This window comes from Dufourea novaeangliae, unplaced genomic scaffold (genome assembly GCF_001272555.1).
Source record: "Dufourea novaeangliae isolate 0120121106 unplaced genomic scaffold, ASM127255v1 scaffold76, whole genome shotgun sequence".
NCBI lineage: Eukaryota > Metazoa > Arthropoda > Insecta > Hymenoptera > Halictidae > Dufourea > Dufourea novaeangliae.
In genome coordinates this window covers 1,023,763-1,041,712 of record NW_015373950.1, presented here as the reverse complement: position 1 = coordinate 1,041,712, position 17,950 = coordinate 1,023,763, and the positions used below count along the sequence as shown (strand labels likewise).

The 17,950-nt window shown below is 36.3% G+C and overlaps 1 protein-coding gene across 1 annotated transcript in view; it reads left to right on the top strand.

Annotated features, from left to right (window-relative positions):
• Positions 1-3,159: 3,159 nt before the first annotated feature.
• Positions 3,160-17,950, top strand: part of LOC107186170 (putative transcription factor capicua) — a 90,740-nt gene continuing 75,949 nt past the window's right edge. The window contains exon 1 of the mRNA XM_015573988.1: positions 3,160-3,226. The gene's annotated coding sequence lies outside the window, so the exon portion shown is untranslated. The remainder of the gene's footprint in view (positions 3,227-17,950) is intronic.

The following is a 17,950-nucleotide window of genomic DNA, read 5'->3' as shown; positions in this document are numbered from 1 at the left end:
TCTTCCCCTTCCTCAATCCGTCTCTTCTTCTTCCTTCTCCCTTCTTCCTTGTCCAATACTATCAACACGCAGCCGCCTTTTCGCCTTTGTTCGGACTCGAGCGAGCTCGTTGCCACGGACACGACGGAGGCCGCAGGTAAAGACCGATTCAGGGCCGCGCGAGCGCGCGACGCTGTCACAAGACGCGAGAGTAAAAGAGAACGATATAAGGGTCGGAAGGAGAGGAAAGGAGAGAGTGGGAGAGAGAAAAAAAGAATGTCGTTACGATGCGACCGATCGGGTTTCGTCATTCGCGGTGAGAAGAGAGCAGACAAAAAGAATAAACGAAGTGAGGTTAGGAACCGACGAGTCTGGGCTGTTTCACAGACAGCCGCGGCGGCGACCGTAGGTGAAAATGCAATTAAGACTCGTTCCACTCGGCTGACGTGAACCGTGCGCTGGCGCGAGCCTCTCTCGGTATATTCGACGCGTAATATATGCGAATGAAATGCGAAATATTAGTAGCGTACGCACGACGTGACCTGAAAATAGACGTTGAAGGTGGATAGAGAGAGGGAGAGAGAGATGGAGACAGAAAGAGGTAGATGACCGTGGAGACTTTCGGCGGTTTTGCATTATGAATTTGTCAATGGTGTTTTTGATAATACGCGTTACGATTTTGAGTCTTGCAAGCTTTTCGACAACTTTACATTTAAAATTTGAACAATTATTAGGTTATCGTGAAATTGAATATAGTGATTTCGTAAAATTCTGATTTACTCATTTAAATATTTTAAATTTATATCTGGAATATTAGGAAATATTTTGTAATCAGAAGATCGTAGTATTGAAAATTGCTCTTTAAATAAGAAAGAGGAAAATACCGTGGTATACTAGTGGTACGATGAGTCTACGGATTTATCTATGGTGTAAATCCGTGGAAACCTGTTCTCCGTGAGTTATTTCGATCGCAGCGATCCACGGTTTAATTTCTGCCTCGAGTGCGGACATGCGCATGCGTTGCGACACGGCTGCTCTGCTATTCTCACCAAATAATTTACAGCACGTGAGCTCCACGGGATCGTACGCATTCGTGACACAAGCAATATTGTATATGAATCAAAGATACGTATGTTTATCTCTATGCGATGCTTAGGCGTGACCTGACGATATGTAAGTGCAACGTGAATAGACGAATGAGCTAAGCGACCGCTCGTGAAAGTTACTATCGATCGGACGCAAGAAATTCATTTGATACATTTACGTGTGATTCTTATATATATATATATATATATATATTGAACAAATAATTGTCTATTCTACTCCCTCCATCCGGAGAGACGCCACGAGAAACAGTATTTTTCCATCTTTCATCCATAGTGTTGGTCACAGCACATAAAATCGTTGAATTTCTTTTATCATCATTTAAATTCCAATTTTGGTAAGAAATTACAGTTTCGTTTACGAAAAGTTTTTCTCCGAAAATATACATATTCTATGACCTATTTTAAGCCGTGCATGAAATGTGTATTTATACGTAATCTATATGGTACATAAAGTGTATAAATACTAGGTAAACATGAACAAATGTAAGCAAAAAACGCAAGAATAAATGAGCTGAATAGGCAAAGTACAACACTCCATGCATAAAAATAATATATACGATGATACAAAAAACGTAGAAAATAATATGAAAGTCAAAATAAATTTTTCTTCGAATTAGAAAACTATGCTTTTGTATACAAAGAGCTTGGTAATTGATGATACAATTCGAGAAGGTTAATCCACATGCAGAACTAAAAAATAAAGATTGGTTTCGTGTAAATAGGTGTTAAAACTTGGGCGCCATTTGAGCATCATTTAGCTCGTACGTTTGCCTATTACTAGTTCTTTCTACTTAGGGTAATGAGTATGATCATCGTATGTGGACATAGTGTTATTCCTTTTCTACAATAATTTGTCATAAACTGACAGGTACAAGATAATAACCTCGTTGAAATATAGATATTACACCACCTGTGATTATTACTTCTTCCAAGTGAAAACAGTGTATAGCCTGACATACATATTTACACACCGACGTAAATATTTTTCAAACGAGTTAATATAAGTATTTGCTATAACCAAATTGGGTTTGTTAACTATCAGGAAATCTTGTTTCGTGATGTACAAGGTACAAATTTTTACGAATCAGATTTTCGATATTCAAGCGAGTTTTTACCAATAGAATGTCGCACGTGTTTGTTGGACGCTGCGATCCGTACCAGAGAACACATCGTAATATAGATAGGAATGCTGTTTTTCGTAGCGTCATTCTAGGGTCAGGAGTGGGATGGGCGACTATTTTGTTCAACGGTATACCATGTATCAATTATGTACAATCTCTGGTGATTGCACGAATACTGTTCCACGCTTTTCAGTATTTAGATATCGCTTCATTGAATTAATTATTCCTCGCTCACGACAAGATAATAAAGTTCATTCCACTCGGTGACCACGGAAAGTGTTTTTTTTTTTATGATTTATCCATTAGATGGATTGCCATCGTTTCACAGTGTAGACAATTAGTAACGTTAAATTCACTTTTCTAGTATGCAAGATTCTGAATGATGCAACAAACGTTCGCGTGAAGAGTGAAACATCGGAACCGCGTAATCTCATCTCTTCGTACTTAAAATGTGATCCAACTGTTTGTCGCAATACTACGCCGACTGCACATAATGCACACGAGTGGATTGTTTTTTTTACTACCTTCCGGCGCTGTTTGATTTCGACATTCTTTTTTCTCGCTTTCTTTGAAGCAATAGGTTTTTACGCGTTGTCCGAGGGAATACGCGGAATCCTCGCTAATTAGAGGTTAGGTTTCAATTACCCGTGCTCGATAACGTTGCGCGTTATTACTCACCCTTACGATTATATGTATATTCTGTGCGTTTGTGCTCGATGTGAAAATATGATTTCGCAAAGATGCCTCAAGCAAGTGCACGGAGAGATATACTGGTTCTCAGGTAAACAAAAGAACTTTCGCCGCTCGGGTCACCGATGCGTTGTGTGGTGTGTGCAAACGATGAAATAAGCGGTGCAACTTCTATGCGTAGCTGGGACCAATCGTATCGCGCGGAACGTAGTGTGTTCTTTAGGCCCTTCGAGGGCGGAATGCTGCCACAGAAAAACTGTACGCTCATTGTGGACGGACGACACTTGGCCCGCGATGACATGATGATCGCTGCGGAAGAATTTTTATCACGTACCGTATTGAAAGTTAATCATCTATATACAATGCATAATAATCTTCGCGAGAAAGCTTACTAAATATTCTCTCGATATATCAGTTAATCATTAATCAAAAGTAAAATTTCTAACCATTGGGCAGTGAAACATTCTTAAGCCTTTTAACACATTCACACCATCGTACGTGTATTTCACCTGACTTTCCATTCACGCTGGCAGGATTATTGCACATTAAAATTACGATCACCCGTAACTGATGAGGCGTAAACGGAAAACTCAGTGTCGGTCCACGGTGACCGTCATGGCAGTGAATGTGTTAAGCGAGCCCACATTCGTGATTCACGGTCACCTTTATATTGCCTGCCTTAAAAGCTATTCTAATCTTGCTTCGTATGTATTACCATCTCTATTATTCATGAGAATTTGTTATTATTATTGTAATTTGTAAGAACTGAAACGGTAGAACGTCATATCAACAATGACGATCATAACTTTTCTTAATGGTAATCTAATATGAAGATCGTTTTATCGTTTTTAAACGGAGTAGTAGCCATTTCATGAGCACATGCACACTCTTCTTAATCATAATCGAACGATTCACTCTGCTAGTTTCCAATCCATGCTTGATTGTCCCTTTGGTTAGTTAATCTTCCATTTCTATGCATAAATTATAACGATTCTTTAAATTCATTTCTATCGTCCACGAAACACACCAAATACGGAAACCCCGACATATCGAATATGTATGATTGATTGCTATGTGCAGTTTACATTCTACGTAATGTATGAGGCACACGGTAAAGTAAACTAACCTTTTTTCTCGTTTTTCGTCGATAAATAATTCATGTAAATCATAAATTTTTCTATCTGGTCCACAGTGTGTGGTGGTTCTTAGGTCACGGGTTCTCGAACGGTTGTATAGGATGTTTCGAAATACAGAAACTCGAATGAAAGAAATAGAATTGAAAATAGGAGAACAAAAGCTTCCTTTATTCTGAATTTTCGAACATCATCAATAGGCTGGAAATTGTTTATACAGTGAACCTTTTATTTCTTTTTTTTTTTTATCAAACAACTACATTAATGGACGTATCGAATTGTAAATACTAAAATTCATCACTTTTCACGCCCCATATGAAAGGAAACACGAGATGTGAATAGGTAAAACGGCGCACATCAATGCGACCAGGAATTCCACTTCTGTTTCCACGTATACTATCAGTGCCAATCAATGAGACATTGGGCAAGTCGCCACCCGTTATGAAATAATTCCGAAATTTGGCTCGCGCGTAACAGTAGCGAGACAAGAATGTTATTAGTCGGGTTACGCGGGGCGGCGGGCTTCCTCCGCTCGTTTTATTAGGATGAAAGGTAATTTAGGGAGAGGATAAGTCAGCCGGCAACCTTTCGATCCTTTATTTAGACCGACCCTAATGAAATGACTACTAGCTCCAGTTCCTTCGCGGGAGTATCAAGAAAATAATTCCGGACAAAGGTCTACACGTCTAAACACTCTAAACAGTCGATCGTATGGCGGTCTAAGCACTTATAGTAATTTTCATTAATCGAAACAATAACTTCAGGTAAAATCATATTTATTTATTAAAGCATGAGGTGGTGTTAACTATTTTATAACAAAATGTATGAGTCTATAGGAATATTTTAACAAATAAGAATAAAAACAAATTATGTAACTCACAACAGTGACCTTCTTTGTGGGGTGTACGAAGACTTTCATGAGTGACTTTATATCGGTTCTACTGCAAACTGGAGACCCTTAATGAAAATACTTTTTCGACATGTATTCAAATTTTGTGAAAAGATATTTCATTTAAAATGACTGTTTGTACTTGCTGGTTGGTCTTTGCCTTTTATAAATTGGTATACATGTATACAGTTTCCCTGAACATCTAAGAATTTTATACAAAATGATATTTTTTTAAAAGTAACTTATAAAATCAGGAGTGAAAATAGAAAATTATTTCTCATAAGGATTATATTATGTTAAGATTAATATAAAGGAGATGTGTTTCGAAATATCGGAATCATACGTATGTTTACAAAAAGCCCGGGCCTATTTATAGTCTTATTCAGTACCGAATGGAAATTATACAGGGAATTTTTAGAAAAGTACAAAGACCCCACGGTTGTGTAAGTAGCACCCGGAAACATTACAGTGATTTTTAACGAATACACCAGGAAGACAAGCATTGTCCATTTGTAATGTAGAATAGATAGAATTTATAAACGTAACGAGTGCGACGTATCTCTGCTTTGTTCCGTGTTTCCGTATATATTATACAGAAAGAAAATTATGCCACTAGATAAAGCAGTGAATCCCAAGAGCAGATGATTCTACAAAAAAAAAATAGATTCAAAATGTGGAATAAAATATTGTCTTATATTAATTATTTTCACTTATTCATTACGGATCTTCTGTATGTATTATAAATATGAATGTTCAAAGATCGATGTAGCAACAACTTCGATAAAGTTTGAGAAAATCTGTTAATTTGTAACTTAATAATAATATATTTCAGTTTAAGTATCTTTGTTTAAAACAATAGTATAATGTTATTAATTTTTCGTAAGAATTAACATAAATTGGTACTACCGCAGTCTTGTGTTTAGTTCAAGTAAAAACGGCAGTAACAGGCAGACACATTAGGCTACCATTGTATGTATTTCTAAACCAATGAACTTCACAGGTAGAAACCCTAGCGTGTTCGTCTTCTACAGGGCTGAAATTTAGCGATTCCACATTCTCGATTCGTTCTTCTACGCAGAATCACTTCCTCCCCGGTTTTACCACTCACTGCGGTACACTAAACATCGATTAATAAAGACATGCCATAAAATGACTGGACAGTGATGTTCTAACACAGGCAACCCCCCCGTATAGCACGGTTTGAGAATTAGAGAAACCCTCGAATAACACCATATTTCTACATGGTTTCACCCTAAAAGACGGTTAAAAAATTGTGTACAGTATAGTATAGTGTTGTCATTCTTTAGAACCTAACCCTATTTTTGTTATGCACGGACATACTAGTTCTCAGTTTTGTATAACACGAATTCGCATAACAGGCCAATTTCTGAGAAACCTAACCACCGTACTACACAGGTATCCTCTGTACAATACTTATCGCTGAATCCTTAAACGCGAACGTCAATGCCAAAAATCCTCTTCCCTGCTTAACCTATCGTGGTCAGGCATATGTTTTCACACTCTGTAGAAAAACTCGCTCATTTGTCTCCAAGCCTAATCTTTTTATAGGTTTACAAAAAATCTGAAAAAATGTATAAAAGTCTACTTGCGTTATACAATCGTTCGTCAAATCAAATGTTTAAAACTTTTTTTCGATAAAAATTCGGAGGAAAGATCAGGAAAACTGAAATTTCGTTTGGTTCGTCAACGGTCCACATTACCCACAAATTGGTTAATGAGGCTAAACAGGATGGAGTATATTCCGAGTAAAAAAAAAAATATTGAACCTCGGCGGATTCACGTTAGAGTGAACGGGTTCAGGACCGCCACGGAGAGAGAGAGATAGATAGGTTCCGTGTACGACCCAATAAAACGAAGATCCTTGTCGAATCTGTTGCTAACCGCGTGACGACTGGGCCAGCCGACGTTCGACGACGATTTACTGTAGAGCGTCGAGACGGACGGCGCACGCAACTCTCTCTCTGTGTAACCGTCGTCGTCGTTGCGTTGTCCATGGACGGTGCGCTCCCTCCTCCCTTCCCGTACTACTCCGTATATGTTGGTCGCGTCGGTAATCGCGGTACTGCAACCTACTCGGCTCTTTTAATAGACGACGGAATAGGTCTATAGACACGCGCTAGACGTCGTCCACGGTCAATGCTTGGCACATGGCGACACCGGGGGCCAGCGGAGCGTTGAATGAAATATTTTCGGAAGCGTATCCGGTTGCGTTCCGTTTGCAAGCACGCAAACCTACAGCCGTCGAATGGAGCTGTTCAGGGTTCGATGACGATTTTGACATTATCAGGTACCGCGAAGAGAGACTGTTGAACCCCCGATGCTACGAGGACGGTTTAATTCGGGTGAATTCGGGCCGGCCGGCCGACCGGCCGGGGGGACACTTAAAATATCGCGCGTGGAAAGGATTTATTCTAGGATCCGCCGACTGGGGGCTGGTCTATGAATGTCGTTTATTCATTGATTTATTAGGGAGACCGGCGGATGTTCGTCGGGAATTCAGAAGTTTACGAGGCGAAAAGACAGAAATTCAACGAAAAATTGGTTTCCTCTATCGGTGATTTGATCAGATTCGCCAACCAGCGTCACGTAGCGGCAAGAGAGAGTATCCGTACACTGATGGATTTTTTACCGTAAAATGTGACAGTTTTCAGTGCAACGGCAGGGTTAAAAGTGATTTGCATCGGACTGTGCTTTAATGTAAAGCTAACTTGTTTCAGGATACTTGGAAGTGAATCGTTCCTAACTAATGTTATAGTGAAAGTAATATTTATAAAATTTAAATAATACATTTTAATACAAAATAGTATTCTTAAATGTAAAGCTAACTTTTTCTAGTATATTTGAAAGTAAAGCATCCCTGACTTTAATGTTATAGTGGAAACAGTATTAATTCGTAATAAGCGTGATTAGTGTATGGAATACTTTTCTCCTGGACTGTACACAGGTATATGTATATACATATATGAGGCTCCAATTTCTAAGTCGGAGGATAGGTTATTCGATAAAAACAAAATGTGTTTTGCAATATTTGCCTATATTTGCCTATAATTTGTGTTATTGGTTATCTCTGTTTCATGTTTTTTGCCATAATTGATCAGGAAGGTAAGAAGATTCCACTGAATAGAATGATGGAAACCTAGCGTAGTCTGTCACGAACGCTTTCATAAATTTTATCAGATTTCGTGTTTTCAAAGGTCTTTGTTTAGGTGTACTTTATACATTAACTTGTGCTATTAGGTGTACTAATATGGAATGCATTGTTGCTGTGCAAATTCGTGATTTGTTTCGAAAGAATTGAAATATTATTTCAATAATATTTGTTACTTTTTCCAATATACTATACACCATTTTTCAGTGTACAAAAGATCGAAGTTATTCTGTATTTAAATTGTACCACGAAAGTTATTGCAAGCATAGTCAATAACTTATTGGTACAGCCAATATAAACACATAAAGTCCGCAGTCTGTCAATAATGGAATATTATATTTTATGATTTATTTGTATACATGGATTGGATTATTTATTTCACGACTGGATTGCGGATCGTTATGCAAATTTACTTTATCGAATTGGAGATAAAATAAAACTTTTATTATCATTGATTGACATTTTTATTTTATTGTCTAGAAAATAATATTATGCTTTAAATGTATTCGAAAAGAAAAATGTAAAGATACACAGAATTTACTTCATTCGCATTCTTTATGTGCGTCCATGTAAGTTCAGAAGAGGAAAATTGAATTATGTATCATATTTACGTAATATATTTTAAATAAACTATACAAAATCACTGTTCACCTAGGATCATTTACAAATTTAAGTAAAAATATTTTTAATCTTTCTCTTCTATGCATTGTTCCTTCAAGTTCCATTCAAAATAGCGCCTTTTTCATTATTGACCGAATACACTTATGTTTTATGCCTTTTATCATTAATTTTTCACGGGGAAAATAATAATTATCTCGATATTGAAAAATTTCCAAAAACTATAAGCAATTAAAAACGCTTAACGCAAAAAATTATTCGCAGAAAATGTGCCTATTCTGTTTTTTATAACTGTCCGTAATAACATTTAAACGAAAGCTTGCACTATTTCGCGATTCTTCGTCGTTTCTCGATGTGTTTCAACCGCACACCCGTTTGCACGATATCGTTCTCAGTATTTCGCGGGAATCACGCTGTCTGCAAGTTTATGCGTATCAGAATCGTCGCCGAGGTCTCTTCTCTGCGCATTTTCGCGACGTTCGCGCCGTTATAGCCTTCCATTTTCGGAATTCCCGTCGTGGAATACATTACCGTCCATAACTACATACGTGGATACTTGTATTTCTTGCGATCTGACGCGAAAGAATATTGTTTTCACATAATTATTTATTTACAAAAACGGTGCTAATTTTCGAAATTTCCCTTCTTGGAATACGCTACCTTCCATACTTATTTGACGACTTGTATTTCTTGCGATCTGACGCGAAAGAATATTGTTTTCATACAATTATTTATTTACAAGAACGGTACAAATTTTCGAAATTTCCTTTCGTGGAATACACTACGTTCCATAATTATTTGAAGAATTATATTTCTTACAATCTCATTTGAAGAATATTGTTTTCATATAAATTATTCATTTACAAAAACGGTAAAAAGTTTTCGAAATTTTCCTTCGTGGAATTCACTACGCACCATAATTATTTGACAGCTTGTATTTCTTGCAATCTGACGTTTAGAATATCGTTTTCATGTATTTATTTATTTTAAAAAATTACAAAAATAGTTACTAAGAGAAGCCAAACAATTCCAGTATGTAACATTTTGTTTCACTGTTATTAACTTTCGAGTTATGTAGTTAAATGAACTTTCCATTCCCAATTCTGAAGATTACATTCAATCCCTTAACATGACTACGGACCACTAAAAAAAAAGCGTCTTACATATTTTCCTAGTTATTATATTTCAACTAGTTTTCATAAAAATGAGTGTGTAATATAGTTAGGTGACTTTTCTTGCGGGTTTTAGAGAATCCTGTATGCTATAAATGTGAATGTCCTTAAATATAACATCGATCGATATTACTGACATCATAGAAGGATTATGATGTATTATTAGGTTGGAGGGAAATAGAATGGCCGATCGTCGTTTATGCATCCAACGTTATAACACCGTATAATTCACAGATGGATCACTACAATTACTTTAATTGTACCAACTCTAATATCAGTCTCTAGTCACCTCATAAAAGCAAACAAAGAAATTCTACGTGTTTGAAATTTATAGCGTGTACAATATGCAGTAGTCCTGATATTGATACGATCGATTGGGCATTATTACCATTTGGAGCATGTCGCGAATTCGAATTGTATTTCACTTCCTTCGGATCTTAGATCGAAAAGTAAATAGGAAACCTTCAAATGGACCCCATAGTGTATATATATATTTAAAATTTCGTTAAAAAAATATCGAAAAATACCAAAATTATGAGTATGTTAATGCTTCCTTGCCTTCCCTTACAAACATAAAAAATGATATCAGCCGTTAAAGCAAGACAAAATTGAGTCGTGCATTTGCCAAAGTGATTAACTCCACAAAATTAATATTTAAAATTTATTTGATACTTAAATAGTAAAGTTCCAATCAAGTGTTTTGGCGCTAAAATGTGAAAAGATTAAAAAAAATAGAGTTATTCACTTGGGCTGTAAACTGAATTGACATTTTGAAATAGCCATTTATTTCTCACCAACTTCGTATCTTGTACTCGTGAATGTCTTTTTATCTCGAGATTAGTAAGATTTGTTCACTTATTACCGTTACACCTTGTATATTATATTTTCATCGAGCTTTAAGCATCCAGATATGTACTTATGGCCGGTAATATACTTGTCGCAGCGAACACTGTTTTTCGTTGATTCGTTTTGCGCTACGTGCCTTCCATTTTTTTCCCCGCAAAATGACTTCGTCGCGCGCGCTCGCGCGATCCCTCCTTGAATAATGCATGATGTAAAAATCGGTGAATTCTTCCCGGGCATCGGAGTGAGAAAGATGAGCCACTTTTACTCGTGATCATCGTATTTGATCGAGGGAAAAGAACGTTTTATCTCGCGTGCAGACGAAATTAGTGTTACTCTTTTTCTTCAATTTCTTTTAATCAGATTTCACCGACGTCGCTTTTATTTTCTCGCTAATTACAATAGGCAGGCAATTAACTGTGCCTACGTTTTGTTTCGTCGTCCAAGGTGGTATTGATGGAGATTACAATTAACGGAAAAGCACGAAGTACAATTGTGGTTGTTACTGATGCATTTACAATAGAAAAATGCATTTACAAAAAAATGGTGCATATCCACACTCAATGTGCTTGTACTCCCATTAAGACTGTCTGTCTTTCAAGGACGTTCACAAGTGTTTTTTCACGGTGTTTGCAACGTTTATTCTGTCCATTTTCAAATTTCTTTTCTAGAGCTCAGTTTCAGTTTTAAACAATAAAACACACTCGATCCACGCATAATACATTAATATAATTGTTTATCGTTTCCATAAAACCGTAACGGTTAGAATAGCATCTGTAAAAAACTCATCAAAACTTTTCCACCGACCCAATATAAAATCTGGAGTTCTACCTAGAAGATTCCACTGTTTTACGATCTGAACATTTACAATGGACGCAGAAAATCCTCCGAGTTATCTGCTTGCACGACCTTCCCACATAAAAGCTTGGTGAAACCCGTAACTGACCGTGGGGCACCTCTTCGTTTTCATCTTTTCTTTTTTTTTCTTTCCCCAGAATGGGTAGCGTCATCAGGTCGGAGCACAGTGGTTCAGAATCAAAATTCAGCAGCTCGTACGCTAATTTCGGTCGAGCAATCAAGAAACGTTGCAATTTATAATTTTATTTAAGTAGAAGTAGATGAACAAATTTTTATCAATTCTAGGGATCCTCCTGGATGACGTCATCGTTCAGTAACAATGCTCTCAATATCTTCATGAAAGTATGAAATTTTAGGGGTTTTTTTTTTTATATCTTTGATTGTGATTGATGATACAAAATGGTCTGTGAAGAAGAATAACGCATGAGGACAAATCTTCCATGATTAATAGCAGATATGGGAAATTAATTATTTAGATAAAGAGTTTCGAATAAGAGATAAAAAAAGGTATTTCGCCATTTTCAATTGATTAAACATGAAAATTCCAATTTTTATAGTAAAATAATATTACGTACTCCTTGAATGAATCGACATACTGGACAAACAATCATTTAATCTCATTCACTGTTTAAAGGTCAAGATGCCGATCTTAGATACTGCTGCTTTTCACTACATCTGGACCCCAAAGCCAGAGTGCATTACGGTGGTTTGTGCCAAATTCGAAAGACTAGATAATTAAATAAAATTTATACAGATTGTTTATTAGAACGAAATACGCACACAAAACAAATTAGAGACTCGGTGGTCGTTCAAATAAATAAGGAATACTTGTCAAAAATTGAATTTTCAACACAGCTCTTATGGCAGTCTTACGATTTCTTACCGGAAGTATAATCTTTTTTATTCACAGAAATTAGAACTGCTAACTACAAACTAGGTACTAAAAGTATGAATCCTGAGCTTTCTGATAATAAACTAAATCTTGTACCATGCCGAATATTCCAGAAAGATATTTGACAATAAAGTCCAGGATATGTAGGTTATTGGATGGTTATTGGGACTATGTGGAGGACTTGGCAACGTTGCTGAAGTAGGGTTATACCCGCGAAATACAAATACATTTAAAACATATTTTACTTATTTTGTGTTCTAGTGAATTCTAATTTTCTAAGTTATAATACACAAGAATATAATTAACTTTACATATAAGAATATTGAATATTGACTATCTACGCGGGAAAACTGAACACGCACCACGTATATAAATATACGTGAAAACACAACGTTGCCAAACGTACCAGAAACGAGCACAGTGGAGTCATACGACTAACCAAAATATAATTGAAAAATAGGCACTACCTTTGAACTATTGAATGGATGTAAGACAAGTCTCGATATGTAGATATGGTGAACATTATATTAAGTCCCCTATGTGATGGACTTATATTGTTTTATTCGGAACAAGAGATGGACTTAATATCATTTTTACACTATTATATTAAAAACTAAACGACTTAAAAGGTTTTAATTTTTACCATCGGAAAAAATGAAAAATTTGATACGGGGAAGATATAAAATGTCCTATTTTTTAAAAGAGTGGACTTAATACACTCTGCCTCTGGGGTCCAGATAGACAGGGTGTTCCGCTTAAAACAGGCCACCTAAATATCATCTCTACCTGTGATCATACGAGAAATATTTTTTTTACGTATTTTAAATGGTTTCAAGAGACGAAGGTGGAAAAAATTATATAATTGAATTTAACATTTTTAAAATAAATTTCAAATTTTTAGAGTTCAAGGTCATTTCAAGGTCATACTATTATACATGAATAAATGCATAATAATGTTGGCTGTAACATAAAACAGGAAAAATGACGTGTATATACGTAAAAAGAAAACATGGGTGACCTTGAAAAAACCATTAAAAAATGACTCTTATAACAAATGTTTGCCGCCATCTGATTCGTCTCTTGAAACTGTTTAAATTACGTAAAAAATGTTTCTCGTGTGATCACAGATAAAGAAGATATTTAGGTGGCCTGTTTTAAGTGGGAACACCCTCTATTATTCGAATAAAATTGTGACCAACTCTGCTTAATAGTAAGTTGACGTGAGATTATTTTTTAGAATAAAAGAAACTTGTTCTCAAGCGTTTGTGCTGCTACAGGTTTTGATTCTCGACCATTGTGCGGACGTTTCTCGATCATCAGATTCAATTGAGGCGCGTCGCCTGTATGTACTCTAGTGGGTGATCAAACAAATTACATTATGCGCAATTGTAAGCTCAAAAGCTCGTCTATTAACCGCCCGGTCTGTGGGCCGCGTTGGTAGGCACACGCGCATGAATACTAACGAGATACGCGTGTGACGCAAATATATATGTAGAGGATACTTTCGATTGATTCTGCGTGTAATAATAGCATAACGGGGTGGTGCTGCTGCCGGGCAGTCTGGTAACACGCAACTGATTACGACGAGTGTACCGAGGAGCCAGTGTAGTATATCCGCGGAAGAATGACTACTTCGCCAATTACCGTCATCGATCGATGTCTCTAAACAAAACTCGCGACTCTAATGAAAGAATAAATGGTTGTTACAGGCAACCCATCTCCGTGTAACACGTAGGGATAAACAGATACCGTCGAGGTGTCGATACTTTTACTCCTAACATGTATCGAATAAAAGTATCGATATCTGCTTACAAGAGACCACCACGAACGCTGACTCGTCGATTGGAATGAAACTTTGTAGGTTTACAGAGTGATTCAAGATAAGAATAACGGTATGTTTCATTCATGCCCAGTTGGCCTTTAAGGGTGCGAAACTACCCTCAAAGTCAAATAGGCATTTCCACCTTTTCGCGTATAACTCCTAAAGTACAAAACATAGAAAAAAATGTTTCAAACAAAAGTTTAATGGTATGATAAGTTCTATAAACTTGCATTAACAAAATTTTGAAAAAAGCTTTTTTTCTTGAAAAGAAAATTTTTGAAAATTATTTTCAAAATTTTATTAAGGCAAGTTTAGAGTGCTTATTAAACCATTGAACTTCTGTTTGAAAACTTTTTTTCTATATCTTGTACTTTAAGAATTACACGCGAAAAAGTGACAGTGCTTATAGGTATGACTTTGAGATTACTCTTAGGGCACAATTGAAACATACCGTTCTTCTTGTCTTGAATCGCCCTATAAACCCGCAAAGTTTCGTTCCAATCCGTGAGTCAGCGTTCGCGGTGTTCTCTTATTAGTATCGCGTCAGAAATATCGATACCTACTTGTATCGAAGGAAAATGAATACACAGTTCTTTTTTTATTAATATACTATATTTTAACCAGAGTCGAGCAGAATTTTATTCGAATAACACAGTGAATAGCTGCAGTATCTAAGGGCGGTCATCCTGAGCTTTAAACAGTTAATGAGATGAAATAATTGTATACCAAATGTCGGCTCATATATTAAGAAGTATTATTTCATTCTAAAAATTTGAATTTTCATGTTCAAACAAACATGGCGAAGTATTTTTTTTTATGTTTCATTCGTTCTTCAAAAGTGTTCATCTAGATAATGATTTTACCCATCTCTGCGTAGAACAGAGACAGAGACGATTTTCCAAAGTGGATAAATCGCGAGACGAATTGAACGCTCGGAAGAATCGACGAATCAAAATTGAGTCATTCACAAGGCAACAGTAACTTCACTTTTTTAACTTCACTTTTTGAAACTTTTTTCAAATTTCATTGCTTGAATTTTTACATTACTTTCGTAGAGTTGATCACTTTGGTGAACGAAAACGATTCTATTCCGGCTGAGCGTGCACACCTCATCGAAAAGTTGTTCTTTTTTTCCGCGGGGAAAAATGTGAAAGGTCAAACGATTCTAAGACGGGATCAATCGAAGTCAGCTTATTATTAGCGGGCGGATCAATAAGAAATAATCTACATATCGGACTACCGGTGGCATTTCTTCCGATAACTCGCGATACGTTCGCGCGAGAGCATACTCTCGAACCGATACGCCTGGTAGCGTTGCTCGTTGTCGATTACCTCGGACTTCAATTATTCCCTTTCTTGTTTATTTTCGATTATGTCATTGAGACCCGTGGCAACCTCTCCTCTGGTAGCTAGGTATATACATCGCTGGAAAATTTCATCGAGAAAATGAAAAACTGTGATTTTTTGCTTTAGTTTAACAGCAACTGCAAAAATATTTTTGTACATTTGTACATATAAAGGGTGATGTGAAAAAAGGGGGTCATAACTTCTAGGATAGATATTACTATTTAAGCGATGAAAAAAAATCCTAATAAACATGGGTCGAAAAATTAATATTTTCAAAGTGATAAACAGTTTTTTGTTTCGGTTAAAGCGAATGATTTCCTCGCATCGGGAGGAAAAAGATGAATTATCTACTGTATTATTGTTTCTTTTCCTAGTTACAGGTGGTTTTCTACCATTTTTATTGCTTTTGTTAACTATTTTTCTTCATTGTTTCCATACGGTACGGTAGCCCCCGAAACGGGAAAGTCACTCGTTTTAATCGAAACAAATAATTGTTTATAACTTTGAAAATATTCATTTCCTCACCCATATTTATTCGGATATTTTTTCAATCATTTGACGAGTACTATCTACCGTAAAAGTTATGAACCCCTTGTTTGTATCGCACTGTATACATATGTATATTAAAGAGCTTTGTAACTCATTTCCAGTGAAACTTTATTCTGTTCTCAGAAAAAAATTCACAAAGGCATCTATGATTTTCAGGTGGTCAGGCTGTCAACCCCTTAACTCTTTGAAGCACGGTTGTATAAAAAATGTCTCACCATTTTTTTTATACCCAACTCGCATGGTGAGACGTTATTCATATCGCCTTTAAATCGTGAAATTACTAAAAATAAAACATAATTGAAATAAAATAATATTTTCATACATTTTATACAAAAAAATGTCTGTGCAACTAGGCATTTTTTTCATTGTAAAATCCTGTGCTTCAAAATTAAGGGGTTAACAGTATCGATAATTTACAAATGTGACATAGTATTCGATGTAACTATTGTAATCAATTTTCATGTCGACATTCATCGATGCCCATGACGGGCGCCGATGAAAACGTGTGAACTGAACAGGAACAATTGTCGGCAGTCGTCACTGTCGTATAAAAATAACTGAAGTGTTGTTTGTTCTATTAAACGGAGTCCTCCTTGTACCTGTAGGAATGAACCGATCAAAGTAAATACAAGAGAATAATCGATATCTTCGTTTCGATACCGAGTATTTTCGGTATCGACACTTTCGGTTGCGATATAATATTCGGTATCGAGAAAAAGTAGGTACTAATATCGAATGGAGCGAGTAATCGATATGAAAGCTACTAAATGTGAAAATGGTTGTCGTCCAGTTATATTAATTTGTTAATAAATGTTCGTTAATAAAAAATGTCTCCGTTAATAGATGTTCATTAATAAAATATATCCTCGTTAAAGTCGGTGACGGACAAATTCATTATCCCCAGATAAAGAGTTTCGAGTAACAAATAAAAGATAAGAAAGCACTTCATCATTTTTAGTCGTTTAAACATGGAAATTCCAATTTTTATAAAGAAATAATACTTCTTCCTACATGAGTCGACGTTTGGCATACAATTATTTCATCTCATTAATCGTTTAAAGCTCAGGATGACGCCCCTAGATACTGCAGCTTTTTACTATCTATCATTCGAAAAAAATTCTACTCGACACTGGTTAAAATATATTATATTAACCCTAAACCTACCACAACCAGTCAAAATGACCGGTTTTAGCGTACTAATTCCTACCTCTCTGAAGGATTCGGTTGGTTTAGTGTTATTACAAAAAAACAAAGAACTTTGTATTCATTTTCCCTCGGTGCAAGTACGTATCGATACTTTCGACGCGATACCAAGTAAATATCGTTACTTTTTTTTCGATACATGTTATGAGTAAAAGTATCGATACCTTGACAGTATCGATTTATCCCTATGTACCAGTGGAACGACGCGAAATTCATTTATCCGCTAATAACCCGATTAGCGGGATCGGCGTTAAGAGAGAGAGAGAGGGAGAGAGTGACAGAGAGACTATCGGACTCTGTCACTAGTTAACGATTACGCATCGTCGTTTACACTATTTATTCCACCGGCTGTGTGTTCATTCAACGAGTACTGTTAAGCGGTAACTGTAACTTATCGACGCCGCTTCTTAAGGCCGACCGCCTGTTTTTCCATCATTATCCGACCAGGTTTATTGCAACATATCCGTACGTGGTATCATTTCTTTTTCTTTTGTTCTTCTTCTTTTTTTTCGCTCCCTTTTTTCTTTCGTTTCTTACACGGGCAGTCATCATTTTATGG